The sequence below is a fragment of the Myotis lucifugus genome, unplaced genomic scaffold (genome assembly GCF_000147115.1).
Source record: "Myotis lucifugus unplaced genomic scaffold, Myoluc2.0 scaffold_0, whole genome shotgun sequence".
Classification (NCBI taxonomy): Eukaryota; Metazoa; Chordata; class Mammalia; order Chiroptera; family Vespertilionidae; genus Myotis; species Myotis lucifugus.
The window spans coordinates 5,598,916-5,603,492 of NW_005871048.1; the positions used below are offsets into that span (position 1 = coordinate 5,598,916).

General features: G+C 53.3%; 2 pseudogenes across 1 annotated transcript; one reads left to right on the forward strand and one right to left on the reverse strand.

Moving 5' to 3' along the window:
* Window positions 1–917: 917 nt before the first annotated feature.
* Window positions 918–1,449, forward strand: LOC102418599 (annotated as a pseudogene). The gene has a single exon (XR_329556.3). The product of XR_329556.3 is annotated as an acylphosphatase-1 pseudogene (transcript).
* Window positions 1,450–2,007: 558 nt separating this feature from the next.
* On the reverse strand, window positions 2,008–2,774 carry LOC102427271 (annotated as a pseudogene).
* Between the last annotated feature and the right edge of the window lie 1,803 nt (window positions 2,775–4,577).

Genomic DNA, 4,577 nt, shown 5'->3' on the forward strand with positions numbered 1-4,577 from the left:
AATGCCTGATTCAGACTCAATCAAATACTGGGCCCTGGTAGTCTAATGAGACAGACGCCTTCCATCACTCTGAGGGAGGTCATGCCAGTCTCGCTGTCAGAAAGCACACTGACAGATGTGCAAGAGCTCAAAAGAAAACAAAATGCAGTTCAACATGTGAATTTCTGATTTCTGCTACCAAAGAGTCTAGGAGCCAATGGCATGTTCACAAATACTTAAAATCCAGTTCTCTGGAAGTATTTTTTAAAAAGCAGGCTCTGATTTGCATCATTTGCATATTTCTATGATATAAACACTACATAATTCTACCAAGACTCATCTCAGGCCACCTGTCAGATATCACAGAATGTGGAGTTGGGAAGAGAGGTACACAATCAGCTCTCACCAGCCAGAGCCAGCTCGTCACCACTGCAGGAATCCCCCACTCAGCTGGCAGGGTTATTCATAGGAGAACAGAAAACTTTTGCTCACCCATTCTACTTAGAAGAACCCCTCTTTTTAGCTTTCGTCACATCCAGAGTATGTGCTGTAAATCTCCACCTGCTTCTTCTTGCCTCTGCTAATCAATCTCATTCTTACCCTCTACCAAGGTGCTTCTGCTGGTCCCATGTAATTTGGAGATAATCTCTTGCCTGGGGAGGCTCTCCCCTATGTTTGTGATACTTACACACTTCTTTATTCTGGACACATTTTCTGAATTCCATAGAAACTAATTCTGAGGCCCCTTGAGAAAGGGTTTTGGGGGAGGATGGTTCTTTCTTTTCACTCTGAATGGTGGGTCGAGGCACAGAATCCTGCGAGGGGGGAGCCGTTGGCGTGGCGGTCGGCGGTCGGTGGTCGGTGGTCGCCTGTGCCGCCGGCCTGCGGACGGGAAGGCCGGGAGGGTGAGCCCGGCCCGGGTGGGCCCTCAGTTCCATTGGCCGTAGATGTTCGTGGGCAAGGAATCCGGGGCGTGTGGAAGCGAGGTTCGAGCATGAACATGGCGGAAGGGGACACCCTGATATCGGTGGATTATGAGGTGTTTGGGAAGGTGCAAGGGGTGTTTTCCGCAAGTACACGCAGGCTGAGAGTAAAAGGCTGGGATTGGTAGGCTGGGTCCAGAACACAGACCAGGGCACAGTGCAAGGACAATTGCAAGGTCCCATCTCCAAAGTGCGTCATATGCAGGAATGGCTTGAGACAAAAGGAAGTCCCAAATCACACATCGACAGAGCAAACTTCAACAATGAGAAAGTCATCTTAAAGTTGGATTACTCAGATTTCCAAATTGTAAAATAATGCCCTGAATTCAAATTTTCCAAGAGAAACTCAGAGGTTTTGCTTTTCTTGTTAATAGAGATAGAATTATTCTGAGTAATATTAGAATTTGTCAGTTAGTTATTTTAGTTTCAGATACCTGAATGTTACTGTATATAATATGTATGATGGAAGGAATGATTACAACTGTACACAACTGTTGTCTTTACGTACATGTATTGCTCCTTTCTGTGTTCATATCTTGTTCCCCACTTCTCACTTTTGTCACCAGCTCATCTTTGTGCCGTTTAGAGTATAGAAGGTGCAGGCTATTGGGTCTGCAGGTAAGAAGTTGCCATGCTGCTAGGAAGTCGTGCTTTCTGTTTCCAGCTGTTTACCTACTTCCTGGGAAAAGTAGTAGCTCTCTGTAGCATCATGGAGTTTGGAACCAAATTTTTGCCATTAAAAACTGGCATTATATTGAACCATTCATTGAGAAATCAATCAAAATAAAAAATTTTTACTTTAAAAAAAATAGATTTTTTAAAAATTATGCAGGGCAGGCCCTAGCTGGTTTGGCTCAGTGGATTTTTTTTTTTTTCATTAACAAATCCTGTTCCTTTTTTATTAGAGATAAAAACAGTAAAGTCCCACACACCATTAGAGATAAAAACAGTAAAGTCCCACACACCATGCCCTGTCCTGGGGGGCAGGATGAGCTGTGGCCGCAGCTCGCCCTTGGGGGGGCTGCTTGGCCTCGGGGGGGCTGCGCGGTGCAAAGTGCAGTCTCCGCAGGGAGCGCTCAGTGGCAGAGGGCCATGGTCTCCATGTTAAGGAAGAGGACGTGCATCTTGGTCTCGATGTCGATCCCCTGCCAGATCTTCAGGAAGTCGTCGAAAGTGATGCCCTCATACACCTGGTCAGGCTCCATCTGCCCCATGCAGACGCTGGCCGCCTCCATCATGGCCTCGTCGGTGATGGAGCGGGCCGAGTCCTTCTCGATGTGTGGGTTCCCTGAGAGCAGCTCCTCCACCACATTTCGATATTCCTCCAGGGTGATGCGGCCGTCACTGTCCGAGTCATACATGTGTAACAGAAATCGCAGCTTCTCTTTCCGGCACAGCTGCACCTGCTCCTCGTCCATGGTGACGTCGATGGGCTGGAAGTAGGCCATGATGGTTAGGAAGTCCTCAAAGTTGATCTCGTCGGCCAGGCCGCTGGGCCCCTTGAGCAGGTTCTTTGCCCTCCATGGCCATCCGAGCTTGGGTTCTGTTTCCCAACAACCTGCTCTGGGGCCCAGGGCCTGGGAGGCTCAGCACAGACCCATGAGGTCCTCTGAGACCTGGCGCCTGGGCCTGGGACGCAGGGCTGCCTGGTTGTGCTGTGGGCACAGAGGTGGGACTTGCACTGGGGAAACCGAGGCTCCGAGGAGTGCAGCAGCTCACTGGGTCCATCTGACACTTTCCTTGGCACCAGGGGTTGCACTGCAGCCTGGGGCCGCCGTGTTTGCGCAGCTCAGGGACCCAGAGGGTCTTCATGTTTTGAAATGGTGGAAAGAATGTTTGGGGGGGGAAACCCAAAAGGATGGCATTTCATGACAAGTGAAAATTACATGAAATTCAAATTTCAGTGACCGCAAATACAGTGCTATTGGCTCACAGCCACGCCCATTTCTCCACTGTTGCTGTGGCTGCATTCAGGCTACCGAGGTTGGGGAGCAGCTGGGACAGAGACCCCGGGCCGGCCGCCGGGCCTGAAGTGTCTGTTCTCTGCAGTGTCCCAGCAGCCCAGGCAGCGCTAGGAACCTGTCACTACCAGGGCAGGTCACGTGGCTCCAGGTGCTTTAGTGAATCAGGGCAGTTTGCCGTCCCTGTCCGTGTGCCCTCCTGAGGGGCAAGAAAGGGCATTGCCCGGGCGGGGCCAGGAAGCACACAGCAGGCGTGGTCACGGCCACCAGGCGGGTCCCAGTGACAACAGCTCTGGAGAGGCCTCCGCCACGGCCAGCCCTCACACGGACCCCAGCGGCCAGTCCGGCGGCCCCGGAGGGAGGTGCCATCAGAATGGCAGGCGGGGGTCCCGCCCTTACTGTGCGTCCCAGCAAAGGGCCACTGGTCTTGGTCAACTAGCCATCGAGGACAGTGCTTCGAATTCACTGGGCCTTTGCACGAGCAGTTATCCTGCAGCATCTTCTCTCCCTCGTTGCCTGATGAACTCCTGGTCGCTCTCTCCTCAGGTCTTCCCCATGAGCCCTGGAGGGAGGACGCCCTACTCCCCCACTGTGAGCAGGCGAGGCTCCAAGGGGCTCAGCATCTTGCTAGGGCTTCGCAGCCCCTGTCCAACCAGAGCTGAGCCGTTCAGGCTCACGCTACTTGGAATGGGTCAGGAAAGTCCTGATGGCCCGATCCCTTCCTTCCTCTTTCTGCCGGTTCTTCCTGTGTCAGCGATCTCTGCAGACAGAGGGGTCAGGCCTGGAGCTCACACCCCAGGAACCTCCATCCAGGCATGTGAGTCTTTCAACGCCAACAACACGGCATTCGGTGGAGGAGCTCTGGCTGGAGCCTCAGCTCTGGGACTCAGGCAGCCAAGTGCACCATCTTCCTGAACCTCAGTTTTGCCGTCTGTAGTCCAGGGCAATGAGCAGGATAGCCCTTAGCGCTTTAGCACATCATCTCTGCACCCTCTCAGCGACCCCGCAAGGCAGAAGCTGTTATTACCTCCATTTAATAGATGAGAAAACTGAGGCAGCCTCCCAGGTGGCCCCCAAGGATCCCACGCCCCTGTTCAGTCCCTTTTCCAAGTGTGCGGTGACCTGTGCCTTGAGAGGTTGGGTAACCAAAACTGGTGGCTTCTATCGGGGGTGCCCAGTCAGTCCCCCGCCTTGTCATGGGGACATCTCAGCCGGGGGAGCCAGCAGCTGCCACGTGCGAGTAGCGCTGTGGAGAGGTTCTGAGAGGCCGACTGGATGTTTGTGCTTAGTCCAGAAGTGGCCTGGAAGACGCGGAGAAAAAAGTTCTCCCCACCAAAGTCCTCGCTCGCAGGCTCACTCAGCTCGAAGGCCCTCACTCAGCTCGCAGGCTCACTCAGCTCGCAGGCCCTCACTCAGCGCGCAGGCCCTCACTCAGCGCGCAGGCCCTCACTCAGCGCGCAGGCCCTCACTCAGTTCGCAGGCTCACTAGCGTGGTATCAATTAAATACTTGTGGGTGATTGATTACTCGCTGGGTGTGATTAAGTAATTAAGCTGAGGAGTCTCTGGGAGCTGCCAGGTGCCCACCCTTGAGGTTTTCTCAGAACCAGCTGGGGCAGAGCCGCTGCTCCTCCCCAGGGATGAAGCTGGCAACCT